The following is a 17,351-nucleotide window of genomic DNA, read 5'->3' as shown; positions in this document are numbered from 1 at the left end:
CATTGTAATTATTTTGAGATCCATCCATATCGTAGCCTGTAACAATTGTTCATTCTTCTTTATTGCCACATAGTATCCATTATATAAATATACTGTGTATGTTTGTTCATTCATCTGTTGATGGACATTGGATTGTTTCTGATTTTTGGCTATTACACATAAAACTGCTATGAACATTCACATATAAATCTTTGCATGGGTGTATGCTTTTATTTCTATTAGGTGAACATCTAGGAGTGGAATGGCTGCATCAAATGGTAGTTGTCTGTTTAACTTTTAAGTGGTTGTACCATTTTAGATCCCACCAGCAGCTTATGAGGGGTTCAATTCCTCTGTATCCTTGCCATCTCTTTGTGTGTGTCACTCTTTTCAATTTTAGCCATTCTGACAGATGTGTAGTGTTAGTATCATGTGGTTTTCATTTCAATTTCCCTAATGACTAATGAGCCTGAGCATCTTTTCATGTGCTTATTTGCCATCTATATGTCTTCTCTGGTGAAATGTCTCTTCAGTTTTTTTGCCCATTTAAAAAAATTGGGTTGTTTGTTCTCGTTATTGAATTTTGAGAGTTCTTCATATATTTTGGACAGAAAGTCTTATATCAGATATGTGCTTTGCAAATATTTTCTCCCAGTTTGGCTTGTCTTTTCATTCTCTTACCAGTGCCTTTCAAGAACAGAAGTTTTAAATTTTGATGAAGTCTAACTTATCAACTTATTCTTTTTTTTTTTTTTTTTTGCGGAACGTGGGCCTCTCACTCTTGTGGCCTCTCCCGTTGTAGAGCACAGGCTCCGGACGTGCAGGCTCAGCGGCCATGGCTCACGGGACCAGCCGCTCCGCAGCATGTGGGATCTTCCCGGACCAGGGCATGAACCTGCGTCCCCTGCATCAGCAGGTGGACTCTCAACCACTGCGCCACCAGGGAAGCCCTATAACTTTAAGTTTTATATTTAGGTCTGTGATCAATTTGACTTTTTATATGGAATGAGGTATTGAATAACAGTTCTTTTTTTGCATATGAATATCCAGTTGTTCCAGCCATTTGTTGAAAAATACTTTATGCACAGTATAACTTTTCAGATTAAAAAATTCTCTGTCAACCAAGATCGTTCCATTTTACAGATAAGAAAACAGGCTTAGAGAAGTGACTTGCCCAAGGCCACATAGCCAACTAGAGTACATATAGGCCTAAAACCTAAGTCTTCTGATTCCTAGTCCATTAGATTGTTCACTATGTTGTCTTTTTACTTTACCCTTTCAAGTATGCTATTCTTGAGTATTACCATTATGCCTACTTTTTAGAAGAGAGAACTGAGGCCTAAGGGAAGACTATCACTTCAGAGACCACATGTGAAGGCCCGCCCTTCCCAGATCCCATCCTCTTATTATTCTCCCCTCACTCACTCTGCTTCAGTCTTCCTGCTGTTCCTTGAATCCACCAGACATACTCCCGCCTTAGGGCCCTTGCAACTTGTTCTACCCTCTCCCTAGACTCTCTTCCCTCAGCTGTCTGCACGTCTTACTTCCTTACTTCTTTCAGGTCTTTTCTCAAATGTCACCTCAGTGAAACCTTCCCAAACCACATGTTTAGAATTGCAAGCCCTTCCTGCAACATCCTGCGTCTCCCTTCCCTGCAGTATTCCGTAGTCAGGTTATGAAGCCAGGTCCCATGGGGTGACAAGAGATTTCTTGTCAGAGTGATACCAAGGCCATGGCTGAGTGAAGGTGGAAAGTTTCCTTCTATATGATGAGGGTTGAGGAAGGATGCTGAGAGCAGTGTGAAATTGTCTGCTTTTTCTCTCCTATCATCTTTAGGAAGTTAGATTCCTCCATAGATTTTTTTTTTCCTCCATAGATTTTTAACCCAACTCTCTGATCTGTGGGCTGGTTCTGACCCAGGTAAATTTATAGAAGAGTGACTTCCTCCGGGCTTATGTAGGTGTCAGAAATTTTAATATTTCTACTATTTTCAGTCCCTACTTGTGCCAGGCACCATGCATACATTATCTTGAATCCTCATAGCAGTCCTATAAGACAGGAATTATTCTCTGTCTTATGTATTATATTAAACTCTAGGGTCAGATATGTTAAAGAAGCTTGCCTCATTTCACACAGCTGGTAAGTGGTAGGGTCAGGATTCGAACCCAGGGCTGGATGGCTCAAAACTTGAGCTTTTTCCACTATACTTTGATAATGTATTTCCACTTTCCTTTCCATCCCTCCTGCCCTGGGAGCAGTATCATCAGTTAACTTCTGAAGCATGGGGGTGAATATTCCAATGTCATCTCTACATCTCTTCCAGAAAGGAAGGCAGCAGGAGTCTCTTTCCATGGATGGCAGAACTGAGGCACAGAGGGGTTAACTGACATGCTTAGGGCTACAAAATAAGTCCTTGGAGGAGCTGGGTTGAGAGTTCCAGGACTCCTGGCTTCCAGGGGCATTATTTGACAGTCCATGTTCCACCAACATCAGAGACAATTTTATTGTAGGTCTGAATGAATGAGCAAGTAGCTGCTCCTTGTGGCTTCTCAGGAGGATGAGTGAACATCTGAGATCTGTGAGCTGTTTCCCACCAGTTGCTCTGTGGAGGAATTGAAGCCCCTCCACACAATACTGTAGGTTTAGGTTCCACTGAATCATTGACTTATGAGCCATATCCCAGACTCATTCTAACAAGCTAGATATCCAACATTTTTATTAGGCTCCAAAATTAGATTTAACATCTGTTTCTGAGAGCTCCTGGCTCTTCCAGAAGCAGCTGAAATCCTGGTTTTGTAATTTATTTCTCAATTCCCTGGAATCAGAGAGAGAGAGAGAGTATTTTTTAGAAGACACATGAGTATGGAGGGGCTTTGCCTGAAAACTTTCATGAAATGTTCCATGGTTATGGCAGACATGATTAGCTTGTACCTGTCTCTCTCTAGGAGCCTGTGATGCTACTGCTGAAGTTCCTCATCAGTTTGATATGCTGAGAGCATGCTTATTCTGTGTAGTAAGGTGCATGGGCACCATTCGGACACCATTCCCCTGGAAATTTTTCATCTGAACACTGGCAGGGCCCAGTGGTTTAGGAGACAGAGCTGCTGGTCAGCGCCAGTCAGGGATGCCAGGCTTCAGCTACAGCTTTGCAAAATTTCCAATCTGTATAGTCTTTTTGTCAGTGATCATGTACCCTCTCTCCCTCTCAGTTTCTTGGGGGAGCTGGGGAATTAGATTCTGATGAAAAGGCATAGTCCCACTCTGCCTCTTTCTTTTTTATTTTTTTATTTATTTTTTTTTTCTTTTTGCGGTATGCGGGCCTCTCACTCTTGTGGCCTCTCCCGTTGCGGAGCACAGGCTCCGGATGCGCAGGCCCAGCGGCCATGGCTCACGGGCCCAGCCGCTCCGCGGCATATGGGATCCTCCCAGACCGGGGCACGAACCCGTATCCCCTGCATCGGCAGGCGGACTCTCAACCACTGCGCCACCAGGGAGACCACTCTGCCTCTTTCGAAACTCTTAACCATGTTGTAATTGTCTGGCTTACAGTGCATTCCTCAAGAATAGGGACCCAGGGCTTCCCTGATGGCTCAGTGGTTAAGAATCCACTTGCCAGTGCAGGGGACACGGGTTCGAGCCCTGACCTGGGAAGATCCCACATGCCGTGGAGCAGTTAAGCCCGTGCACCACAACTACTGAGCCTGTGCTCTAGAGCCCATGAGCCACAACTGCTGAGCCCTTGTGCCACAACTACTGAAGCCCGCGTGCCTAGAGCCCATGCTCCGCAACAAGAGAAGCCACCGCAATGAGAAACCTGCGCACCACAACGAAGAGTAGCCCCGGCCCGCTGCAACTAAAGAAAGCCCGCATGCAGCAATGAAGACCCAATGCAGCCAAAAATAAATAAATAAATAAATTTATAATTAAAAAAAAGTTTTTACCTTTTCTCACCCATTTGAAAAAATTATACAAATAATGTATGTTCCTAGTAGAATATTAGAAAATACAGATAAGCAAATAGGCCAAAAGAAAGAGAGGGGGGACTTACCCTGGTGGCACAGTGGTTAAGAATCCGCCTGCCAATGCAGGGGACACGGGTTCCAGCCCTGGTCTGGGAAGATCCCACATGCCACGGAGCAACTAAGCCCGTGCGCCACAACTACTGAGCCCACGTGCCTAGAGCCCACGAGCCACAACAAGAGAAGCCACCACAATGAGAAGCCCGTGCACCGCACCGCAGTGAAGAGTAGCCCCCACTTGCCACAACTAGAGAAAGCCCACGCACAGCAACGAAGACCCAACACAGCCTAAATAAATAAATAAATAAATAAATTTATTTTTAAAAAAAGAAAGAAAGAGGAAGGGAGGTTAGAAGGCAAGATGGAACAAGGAAGAAAGAAGTAAAGATAGGTCACCCAAAAGTCCTATCAGCCAGGGATAAACACGCACACACATATACACGTTAAAATATTTGTCTTTGTTTTTAAATTGAGAAAGTTTGCAGGGAATAGAAAGATGTAAAACTTGAATCCTCAGGGTACAATTGTCTGGTGACAGTGTCCAGAAGTCAGGGACTCCTACTGCTGTAAAAAAGCAGAGGGCATCTTCTGGGATCCTGGGATGAGGAACACTGCCTTCAAATCAGTAACACAGTAACTGTTGCTTTTGGGTGGAGAAGAAGAATTTGGCTCACTGAAAAAGACAAAGTTCTGCCCTGCCTTGGCCTTTTATAGAGAGTCCGGTTTTTCTTCTAGTAGAGTCATAATGAGTCCCACTCTCCTAGAGGCTGGTTGCCCTGGAAGACTGGCCTTTCATTTCTATAATCTGTTTGCTCTAAGAACTTTGCCAACTTCGTTAATTGGAAGTTAGCAGGGCATTTTCTTCCACTCTCAGGACCTGCCCAGTTAGCTGACTTTTACTGGCATAACTTGTATCTGTAAATAACATGTGAGCCATAAAAATCCACCTTACCCTTGAGGTTCCCCTAGAACCAAGGTGTTTCTGTTTGTTCTCCACCTCATGCAGATTTCCTGAGCCTTGGCTCTTATATTTCAGATAGAAGTTTGACATTCTGTTTCTTTAAGTACTGAGTTCAGGGAGTACAGGTCCCACTTACTATTCAGATCCACACACCACTTCCAAGCAAAGATTTGTTATTGCTAGATTTATTCTACATCTACAGTTTGAAAATGTTGATTGAACTCCTACTTTGTGCCAGATGCTATGCTTGGCACTGGAAGCACTGTAGTGAATAAGACCCAGTCTCTGCCTTCAAGGAGTTCATGTCTTGTGGATGTAAACAAGCCTTCATCGTTATGCATGGTAATTATCTATACACGGGGTACTACGAGAGCAGGGGGATCGTAACAGCCCTGGGAGATTAGAGAAGATTTTTGAGAAACGTTTAAGCCGAGTCCCAAAGCACTCGGGTTTTGGTAGTTTATTGTCATTACTATAATCTGTGTAATTAGGCTTATGTCTTTATATTCTCATTGGATAATTAATAAAACATAGGTTTGAGAACACTCAGGCATTCAGTAATTTGTGAGTAATGACTGCCTAGCTTGTATTTTAAGAAATAACTTTTAAAATCTGTATTAAATGCTTTTCCTTGCCTGGTCCTATCTTAAATACTCTGAGTGGGTAGTGTGGGGCTGGTATAGAAGGAATAAAAGATGTAGGTTAACGTCTCTGAAAGTCCACAGTCTAGTTGAGAAGAACAGATTTCACTACCTAAAATAGAGGATCACAGGAAACAGTTGGTGACCAGATGGAAGATGGATGTGTTCCTGTCACTGGCATCACACATCCTTTCACTTCTTCCGCAGGGCAAATACTATCCCAGCACCGACAAGGAGTTTGATTTGGACACAGTAACAGGGGAAACAGACCTGCCTTGCCTTCCTTAACGCACTGGAAACACTCGTCGTCTCATTTCTCCAGTTTATTGCATGAGCACATTTATTGCATAGGTGACTTCAGGGAGGATTTTAGGAATTCCTGGGCTTATCAATGTTAAATACTCCTCCTTGACCCCTTTTCTAGAATACTTCCTCTTTTCTTCCCCAGTATATTCTCACTTATGGGTATAAAGAAAAAGTGAGTCCTCCTTTGATACCAACTCTGCCATCATTTACTCTTAATTTTCCTTTTGGCAGCTTTCAACCTAGCCAGAAGGAAAGCCTTCAAAACCAAGACATTGAATTACACCTCTGGTATATTGTAAACTCTTTAAAGCCTCAGCTAGACTGTAAACTCTTAAAGCTGTGTCATACTTATTCTGTACCTAATACACTGCTAAAGACATAGTGAGGACTTAATATATTTATCTTGATTTATTATTCTACTAAAAACAAAGTTTACAGGAAGAGAGGTTGACTTTTTTACTGGGCTGACGAATTATATACTCTTCCTCCATAGCACAGAGTGAGGAACAGTTTCTTTAAATTGAAGCCTCTGTAAATCAGCTATACTCCAATATAAAATAAAAGTTAAATTAAAAAAAAAAATAAGAGACTTCCCTGGTGGTCCAGTGGTTAAGACTCCACCTTCCAATGCAGGGGGCGTGGGTTCGATCCCTGGTCGGGGAACTGAGATCCCACGTGCCCTGTGGTGCGGCCAAAAATTAAAAATAAATAAATAAATAAATAAATAAATAAATAAATAAATAAAGTAATGACTGTTTATTTATTTATTATTTTGAAGCTAAAGTGGTCTTTATTGTTGCTTTTAAAGAATTTTTTATTGGCGTATATAGTTGCTTTACAATGTTGTGTTGGTTTCTACTGTACAGTAAAGTGAATCAGCTGTATGCATACATGTATCCCTCCTTTTTTGGGATGGGATTTTCTTCCTATTTAGGTCACAAAAAAAGCATTGAGTAGAGTTCTCTGTGCTATAGGTAGGTTCTCATTAGTTATCTATTTTATACATAGTATCAATAGTGTATATATGTCAGTTCCAATTTCCCAATTCAAGTAATGACAATTTTTTAAAAAAGAAATACTAAACGCAACAAAATGAAAAGGCAACCTACAGAATGGGAGAAAATATTCACACACACAAAAAAATGAAGCCTCATGCTTATTGCTCTGTCAAGTTATGTACACCTTTTTCAGGATATTACATTTCCATTGTAGAAAAATATGCACCATACGTATTTAAACCACATTTGGGTATTTGTTATGTTGGATCATTTATGTTGTTGATTCTCTGTTACAAATTATCTGGGGGATCTTTAGAAACGGGCAGAGAGAAAACTTAGGGAACTCATTGCAGGATGTATTAGCATTTTCTCATTCAGCTCTGGTTCAGTAGGCAGACACGTACATCCCACTAATAGTCATCTTTTCTGGAAACTTTTAAAGATAAGAGAAATTACTCTCAATCCAAAATGATTTGAGGTCAGGAGACAGAGGAACAGATATTTGGAGCGGTGGCTAGAGGGAACTGTGTTTGCATGGCTATCAGGCAAACATCGTCAAGTTCCAGTCTCAGATAGATCCCTAGCAGGGAGAATACAGGCCCACCTGGCAACTGGGGGAGAGGCAAGTGAGAAAATGAGGCCTTATTTCACTCACCAAGTGGTTCAACGGTAGACCAATTGGTGTGCACCATCCACAAATACTGCAGAAACAGTATGGTAGACTTTCCTGAAATCTTTCCTTGTTTACTCTCAAAAATGCATTTTACCTCCACTGGGTCCGCACGACACTTGGTTTATATTCTCATTATACCTTCCTAAGTAGCTACTTATAGACCTGTGCTCTCCCAACTGTCAGAATGAAAATCCCTTACAGGTAAAAGCATGCATTAAAACTACAGTTAATTCACTACTTTTTTGAGGAAAAAATAAACCGAAGAAAGACTACTATTTTTTTTTAATTAAAAAAATTATTTCATATTGGAGTATAGTTGATTAACAATGATGTGTTAGTTACAGGTGTATAGCAAAGTGATTCAGTTATACCCAAACAAGTATCCATTCTTTTTCAAATTCTTCTCCCACTTAGGTTATTACAGAATATTGTGCCAAGTTCCCTGTGCTATACAGTAGGCCCTTGTTGGCTATCTAATTTAAATATAGTAGTGTGTACATGTCAATCCCAAACTCCCAATTTATCCCTCCCCCCCCATTTCCCCCAGTAATCATAAATTCGTTCTCTAAGCCTGTGAGTGTTTCTGTTTTGTAAATAAGTTCATTTGTATCATTTTTTAAGATTCTGCATGTAAGTGATATCATATGATATTTGTCTTTCTCTTTCTGACTTACTTCACTTAGTATGATAATATCCAGGTCCATCCATGTTGCTGCAAATGGCAATGCAAAAGACTATAATTGATAGTTATGTCATTAGTGACTTTTATTTCATTAAAGCTCAAGAAAAGTTCAGAAGAAAAGACAGAACAGTTTTATTGGAGAAGGAAATAGTTCTTATCATGGAGCCAGAAAGAGCACTATAATATTTAGGAACAGATTGGAGATCTCTTGTGGATGCTCAGGGTGGGGTGCCAGGGTTAGAGGAGCCCAGGTGTTTGTGTTTGGGTGCGGGGAGAGGGTGGTATCAGATTTTGATGAAAGCCCTTTCCTGCTTTCAGTGGCTTGGTCTAAATCTGTTTAGTAATGGAAACTAGAATCATTATATCTTTACCAAGTAAGTAAAATATCACATTGGATCTTAATTATAGTATATATTAACCACTGTCTGTCAGAAGAGATAGAAATAGTATCTAGGGAGAGCTGTTTTCTGGGCTAAGGGGATGCAGCTGTACCTTTAGGATTCTAAACTGCAACCATTTGAAGTTGGTTTTTAGATAAAAGCTTTTATTTGCAGCTAATACTGTGATACTGTTACGTTTTATTTCTGTTGGGTATCCTGCAGTGCTTTTTTTGTTCATTTTCCCAAAAATGATATATCAGAGAGAATAGAAATCCTGAAGAGAAGGAAAAGCTAGATGGAGGAAAGGAGAGAGGAAGGAGAAACAGAGACAGAGCAGGGAAGGGGAGAGAGAGAGAAAAGATTTTTCAGGAGGGGAAAATATGGAGATTAAATGTGGAAAAAAACCACACACAATTGAAAAACCACAGGTATTCAGAGAAACATTACCTTTTATTCAAAAGAAAGAAGAAAATACGGTTACATTTTTAACATACAAATAAGCTGCAGCCCCAGTTTAATAGGGAGACGTATCCGAGGAAGAGATAGAGCTGGTCATCATTTAGTAAAAGTCATTGAGCTAATTTGAATGGTAGCTTAGTATCCTTTTTGAAGACAATCTAGCTGATTCTCTATTTAAGTGACTCTGTAGGGATGAGGGATATTTTTAAAATGTTTAAGTCATAAGGTATGCAAGAGGTTTTAAAAAATCTGGAGCTAACTATAAGTGTTACTAATGAAGTTCATCAGACCCAATGATAGAGTCATTAATAACCCCTACTTAATGTACATAAAGAATTAGAGAGGGGCTTCCCTGGTGGCGCAGTGGTTGAGAGTCCGCCTGCTGATGCAGGGGACACAGGTTCGTGCCCCGGTCCGGGAAGGTCCCACATGCCGCGGAGCGGCTTGGCCTGTGAGCCATGGCTGCTGAGCCTGCGCGACCGGAGCCTGTGCTCCACAACGGGAGAGGCCACAACAGCGAGAGGCCCGCGTACCGCAAAAAAAAAAAAAAAAAGAATTAGAGATAAAAAGTCATTTTGTAATGAAAGCTCTATCTACATTTGCCATTAATAAGTTAGTTTATGTGATTTGAGCATAATTGGAGTGCTAAAGAGTTTGTGACCAGTTCTAGTGGTACTAATAGCATTGTTGGTGAAGAAAATGTACTGTTGTTATAAACTGGAGAATCTGACTCAGGCATGTGAATTAATTATAATTACAATACTTAGTTTAAATGTTAACTTAAAACCATTCCTTCAACTTCCAATCCAAACTCAGTTAGCTAATTAGTAAGTTATAATAGGGGTCTTTCTGACATTGCTAATTAGTTGAATAGTTATATGGTTGAAAGTTACAATTTCCATATCATAAAGTGGAATTGCTTCAGCACTAAGGAGATATATATAGCATTGTTTTTAGTGGGCACATCATTAGTAATAACTCTTGTGGATATTCCATTGAATAACAATATCTGGGAATTTTGTTCCCCAGTCATCAGTGTTCCTTGCCTCTCTTGCTTTCTTATTGTCATTCTTTGCCACAAATGATGGCAGCTAGGTGTGTAAGTTATTATTCTTCTAAGAGAAAAGGGTGATGTGCATGCACACGTGTGTGTGTGTGTGTGTGTGTGTGTGTGTGTTTGTATTGGGTAGATATATGAGACAGATAGGTCTGGCCTAAAGCAAAACTGGTTAGCATAAAGTTGCTTTTTTAAAAATTTTTTTAGTTCTGGCTTCTTTTGCATCTTGCCTTATCCCCAGCCATTACCTCTCCATCTCTCACATAAGAAGGGCTTTAGCACTAAGTGTTACCAGTTTTTATATACTTCTTGATGTATGAGCTAATCTTAATGATCCCTTGGATTCATCTGTGTGCATACTGGAGATGGCAATATTTTGATATCTTTCCCGAGGTGCAAAGCACCAGCAGTGGTGAATAAGCAACACCAGGTCCTTCTGGAAATTTTTGTTGAGAAAGCCTTAAAACAGAGGATGTATACATGTAGAAACCATAGCAATCAAGTGGCAAAATACAAATACCAGGTCATGGTGGCAGCTCATCAGGACCTCATGATACCAGTCAAAGGTGACCTTGAAGATGTTCAAGGGAAGTCAGCAGACCCCAAAGGTTACCACAGTAGAAATCAACATCGTGTTGATCCTCTTGTTCTCCCTGACCCAGCTCTCACTTTCCCTCTTCTTGTCTACTTTCCCATTTCTCCTGCGGAGGCAGATAACAGTCTTCAGGTAGCAGATGAGGGTGAAGCTCAGAGGGAGACAATATTGCAGCATAAACAGGGAGGTTGTAAAGAGGAGCCAGTTCATTTTGGAGGGCCAGTTCTCTACACAGGCCACCTGCTGGGTGTAGAGGTCAGTGAGAAGAGAGAGGTTTTGGAAGGGCTCATGGGTGAGGTGGTAGGACAGGAAGAAGGGAATAGACAACAGAAGGGAAAACAGCCAAATCAATGTGATACCCCAGTAGGCGTGAGCTACACTGCGTTTCCAGCCCCGAGGGTTCACAATCAGCTGATATCTTTCAACAGCAGTTAACACAAGTGAGTATATGGACACAGAGGTGGAGACACTATGCACATAGGAGGTGCGTTTACACATGATATCCCCAAATATCCAGTGATCCATCAGAGTGTAGATGATAGAAAAGGGAGGTACCTGACACATACCAAGATGCAAGAGAGGAAGAGATTGGCGTACAGTATGTTGGTGACATTCTGAGCTTCTCTCTGCTTCTTAAAGATGATAATAATGAGAGAGAGGTTTCCAGAAATGTCCATGATTAAGATCACAGTATAGACTATGAGTAATAGGAGCATGGCTAGGGAAGTGGGGTCTACAGGACTCAAAGTAGAAAAATGCAGAGTTGTTGCTCTTTATACTGGTTTTATTAGATGCTGGATGGTTTAGGAAAAGTTCCATCATGTCAGGGTTTAAGAAGAGCTTTTCCTAGGTTTTTTTGTTTTGTTTTGTTTTGTTTTGCGTTACGTGGGCCTCTCACTGCTATGGCCTCTCCCGTTGTGGAGCACAGGCTCCGGGCGCACAGGCTTAGCGGCCATGGCTCACGGGCCCAGCCGCTCCACGGCATGTGGGATCTTCCTGGACCAGGGCACGAACCCGCGTCCCCTGCATCGGCAGGCGGACTTTCAACCACTGCACCTCCAGGGAAGCCCCAAGAAGAGCTTTTCTAAGCTTACTTGTATTATGGCTGGATATTTTGTCCAGCAGTTCTCAGAAAGAACTTTGCTCTGAGTCTTCCAATGAGTGATGAGTAGGGTTTAGTCTTCCTCTTTGTCTGCTTGATGGAAATACATGAATGACTTGAGTAAGCTCTTGAGATCCTAAAAAATTAAACAGAACCTAGAAAATTAATGCAAGTTCTTAACAACCTGGACTATTCTATAGGTGGAACAATGTCCCTGAGAGTACATAGAGATATATCCAGAGAGTCTCTGTATCCTTGCCTTCCTTTCATCTCAGGGTGTTTTATTTGTCCCAACAGTATAATCTTTAGAGATAATGAGAAAGGGAATGAATGCCACAGCATTCTGTTAACTATATAAGGTAGCTCAAAGGTATCTTTCCATCCCTATCACCTTCTGTCTTTTTTGTATATGTGTGCTGTGGAGGCCAGAGTACTATATTTGGAGTTGGGCTCCACATGGAGCATTACTGTTTGGTGTCTGTATGACTTTGACATAAGTTAATTACCCTTATGGCTCAGTTTTTTAAAGCTGTAAAATGGGGATAAATAATGTCTTTCTGCATTGTTGTGAGGACTAAATGAGATCACGCAACTGAATTTGTTGCTAACGCCCAACGTAGAGCGTATAGTATGTGTTCAGTATATGCGTGCTGAATAAAATTTGTCAGTTCCACTCCCCAGAGCTAGTCTATAGCCTTAAGTCTGGGGTCTAGACTCCCAGATCATGCCCGCTATGGAACAGCATATGGCTTCCCCTCTTTTTCTTTCTTCCATTCTCTGGGGTTGAAGCCAGACTTGGCACAAGCAGTTTCTGGGTACATTGTTCAGATTCTAGAGATCAAGCAAAGGTAGCTAGTGCCTAGTGAGCTATTACTCAGAATTAACTTTATTTGGAAAGCATTCCCTCAGTTTTCTTTTCCCTTGGGTCTCTTCTTTTTCTGACTTCTAGAGGAAAGGGGGTCCTTGATCCTGTGGCTCAGCATGGCTTACGGTGGTCAAATTCAGTGGAGTTATTCATACCAGGATGCACAACAGACATGGTGAATGCCCTGCCATTCCAGGTGGTGACATTTCTGGCCCAAAGAGGGTATGTTGAAAGAGAGCACAGGAAAAAAATACCCCTTATCTTGGTTTATTATTTAGGAATTTGAAGAAAACAAAATAAATGGCACTGATAAAAGATAAAGAAGGACAAAAGGAACTGATCTATGGTTCAGACGTGCTGTGGTGATGAGTAGAAATAGCAAAATTTGTAAACAGAGGTATTTGAGATGCAGTTTAGGGCTTGGATGATTCAGGGGTTCAACAAAATTAGAGTTCACAGATATTGGCTGAAGGGAAATGTCAAGATAGATGTAAGCCCTTTATGACAGTCTGTGGACTAGAAGTATAAAAGAGAAATAGCAAATTGTTTACTTGCCACCAAACAAGCTTCACTTGGAGGAGGAAAAGAATGAAAAGGAAATAGGCAGTGTACAGATGTACAGATACATATGGGTATGCTAGCATGAGCACTATACTTCCTGTCAGGAGACATATCCTGCTGCTAACTAGCTTTTTAAAAAAAAATTATTTATTTTATTTAGTTTTGGCTGCGTTGGGTCTTCGTTGCTGCACGTGGGCTTTCTCTAGTTGTGGCAAGCGGGGGGCTACTCTTTGTTGCGGTGTGCGGGCTTCTCATTGTGGCGGCTTCTCTCATTGCGGAGCACGGGCTCTAGGCATGCGGCCTTCAGTAGTTGTGGCACTCAGGCTCAGTAGTTGTGGCGCAAGGGCTTAGTTACTCTGAGGCATGTGGGATCTTCCCGGACCAGGGCTCGAACCCATGTCCCCTGCATTTACAGGCAGATTCTTAACCACTGTGCCACCAGGCCAGGGAAGCCCTAACTAGCTTTTTGATCTTGGGCAAGTCACTCCCCTTCTCTGGGCCTCAATTTCTTGATCTGTCAAATGAAATTTTAAAAATGGCCTATTTTACAAAACCAGCAAAGTCTTGTGCTTCCCAGCTCTTACTGTCTACAATAAAGAAAAGCTTCCTGTGAACCTTGCAAAGTTAGGTCTGAATAACAGTTTTCTGTTTACAGATTTGGAAATTCATACAGTTTTGCAGATTTTCTTAGCAGTTTGGTAATAGAGATGGGAATAAACATTGGAAACCCTTGTGTTGCCCATTCTTGTTGATCTGGGTTGTCTGGGCCGAGTGAATGAGTATCACTCACCACCCTGCAACAGCAGGTCTAAAACTTAGTAGAAACCCCTCTACTATCTTCTATAATGATTAGTAGCAAAGTACAAATTAGTTCCCCAGTCTATAAATTCCTTCAGAGGCTTGAAGCTCAGAAGGTCAGATAGGCCTCATCTGGGAGGGAATCAAAGGGGAGTGCTGGAGTTACATTATCCAGTGCTCTCTTTACAATTCAAGAAGATTAACAAGTAAATCCCCAATATGGACTTTGAATGGCAGTGTGGGATTTACACTTTACATAATTGGTAACTATTAAGTTAAAATATTTAAATCTTGCCTATCTGGAAGCAAAGTAATGCTTTGTAAAAAAATTCTTGGGATTCGTAAAAAAATTCTTGGGATACATTTCTATTTTAGGAGAGTTCATCTTTGGCTTGTTTGGTTGCAAATGACCCCCAAAGATGTGAGATCTCAAATTACCAAGTGATATTTTGCCCGAAAATATGAGTAGCGTATGGCAGAGGTAGGTAGTCTTCAGTCTTTCCACTCGATTGTATCTAGGTATGCTCATGAGGCACATGCCTTGAACTGGCTCTGTTTATACCTTTTAATGCAAAAGTACAGCATTACATTACACATTTTCTGGTAGTTTTGTGTTTAAAAGTTTCAAGATGAATAAAATAAAAGCTTTACTCTGCCAAAGTCTGCATATGCATATTTATTTCTGTATCTGAATGTCTTTTTTTGTGTGTGTCTTTATTTCTGTCTCTATTCATACAATTCTTTTTTTGGGCTGGGGGGAGGTGTTGGGGGTAGAGTTTGTGTGTCTGCCCCTTGGTCTATGTGTGTTTTCTCCTTACCTCTCATTATCTTCCTTCCTTTCTGCCTATCTGCCTTGTTCTCTTCTCTGTTTCCTCCTTTCCCTTAATTATCCATAACACAGAAAAACTAAAGCATATTTTAGATTATCTCTTATATTTCATTTGGTGCTATGGTGTTTTGACCTGGAAGAAACTCTATAGGTATTTTAATATACCCCTCCCATTTGACAGATGTTGTGGCTTTGTAGTTAATTACCGACAGAACAGGGACCAGAGCCTTAGTCTCCTGCTTCTTGGAGAGTTCCATGCTCTTTCCACTATTTTCTGCTACCTCCTGTTTTATATTTCTTGAAGAAACTTCTGTATTTGTTGTTCTTAATTTTAAAAGCAGGTGAGCAGAACATTTTCTTTTGTATTAAAAAATTTCCTTATGTAATTTCAAAGAGCCTGTGGCCTTGGGCAAAGTGAAGTTTTGCATCCCCACCCTCCAAGTACATATGTGAGGGTCCCAAAATAGTGCAGGATCACACTGCAAGAACTCTCTCTCCTTTTCCTTAAGCCTCTAGGAATATAGATTCTATGGCTGTGTTGGTGCAAATAACATCTCACACTTGTTTAGAGCTTAATTTGTCTGAAGTACTACCCCATTTATTTATTCACTCAAGAATTTAAGTGCTATGAAAAGATGCTCAACATCACTAATTATTAGAGAAACGCAAATCAAAACCACAATGAGGTATCATCTCACACTGGTCAGAATGGCCATCATCAAAATATCTACAAATGATAAATGCAGGAGAGGGTGTGGAGAAAAGGAAACCCTCTTGCACTGTTGGTGGGAATGTAAATTGATACAGCCACTATGGAAAACAGTATGGAGGTTCCTTAAAGAATGAACAATAGAGCTACCATATTATCCAGTAGTCCCATTCCTGGGCATATATCCAGAAAAGATGAAAACTCTATTTGAAAAGACACATGCACCCCAGTGTTCATAGCAGCACTATTAACGGTAGCCAAGGAATGGAAACAAGCCAAGTGCCCATCAACAGACGACTGGTTTAAGAAGATGTGATATATATATATACAATGGAATATTACTCAGCCATAAGAAAGAATGAAATAGTGTCATTTGCAGCAACATGGATGAACCTAGAGAATATCATACGAAGTGTAGCAAGTCAGAGAAAGATAAATATTATATGATATCACTTACATGTGAAATCTAAAAAATAATACAAATGAATCTATATACAAAACAAAAACAGACTCACAGACGTAGAAAACAAACTTAGGGTTAACAAAGGGAAAGGGAGAGGGGGACAGATAAATTAGGAGTGTAGAATTAACAAATTAACTAGTATAGGAGTATAATATAAACTACTATACATAAAATAGGTAAGCAACAAGGATTTACTGTATACCACAGGGAACTCTATTCAATATCTTGTAATAACCTATAATGGAAAAGAATCTGAAAAAAATGTATATATGACTGAATCACTTTGCTGTACAGCTGAAACTAACACAATATTGTAAATCAACTCTACTTCAATTACAATTTTTTTCTTTTTTTTTTTTTTTTGTGGTACGCGGGCCTGTCACTGTTGTAGCCTCTTCCGTTGCGGAGCACAGGCTCCGGACGCGTAGGCCCCATGGCCATGGCTCACGGGCCCAGCCGCTCCGCAGCGTGTGGGATCCTCCCACACCAGGGCACGAACCCGCATCCCCTGCATCGGCAGGCGGACTCACAACCACTGCACCACCAGGGAAGCCCCAATTACAATTTTTAAAAACGAATTTAAGTACTGACAAGGTGGGTTCTCTTATTTGATCGCAACAGCAGTCCTGTACTCTACTTTAATTCTGACTTTACAAACATGGCAACTAAGACCCTGTGGCTTGCTCATGGTTGCATAGTTAATAGCAAAGCCAGGAATAGGACTTCTACTTTCTAAACCATACACAAAGTAATATTTCTAGTTTATTTGGGTCATTTCTTAAAATCAATCAAATTAATCATTTGTGTTCCATGAAAACAAGTAGAACTTGAATCTCTGTAAAGACACGTCTTATAGTTTTCCCTAAGAACAAACTACTATGTTAAGTAACCATAAGAAGCATCAAGAAACAAATGCTTACTCCTTCACAGCCTTATAAAAGTATAATTGGCCTGGTTATTCTATACTGTGCAAACTCCTTATCCTACTCAACTATTCACCCATTCCCCCCAAATCAGATTTTACATCTATCTATTGCAGAAATGTGTGCTTTTAAGATTTGGGGGTAACATTAGAATTTTATTACATGTACTTTGATTTTCTCTGCTGGAGATTGTTTTTCCTTGAATTTGACAGTTGCCTGAGTCCATATAAAATGTCAGTAGAAAATGTACACATTTCATTTTCCAGATCCTAACAGTTACTTTTAAAATCAAGCCAATACAGATTGTTTGAATTGTTTGAATCTTTAATTTTCCGTGGAGGATAATGACTG

General features: G+C 40.6%; 1 pseudogene across 1 annotated transcript; it reads right to left on the bottom strand.

The window, feature by feature from the left end:
• Positions 1-10,453: 10,453 nt before the first annotated feature.
• LOC308616036 (neuropeptide Y receptor type 6-like) lies at positions 10,454-11,815 on the bottom strand (annotated as a pseudogene). Its single transcript has one exon. The product of its transcript is annotated as a neuropeptide Y receptor type 6-like (transcript).
• Positions 11,816-17,351: the final 5,536 nt, after the last annotated feature.

This window comes from Mesoplodon bidens, assembly GCF_964165515.1.
Source record: "Mesoplodon bidens genome assembly, chromosome: 4".
Taxonomy (NCBI): domain Eukaryota; kingdom Metazoa; phylum Chordata; class Mammalia; order Artiodactyla; family Ziphiidae; genus Mesoplodon; species Mesoplodon bidens.
The sequence above is the reverse complement of the archived record's forward strand: the minus strand, read 5'-3'. Positions and strand labels throughout refer to the sequence as shown.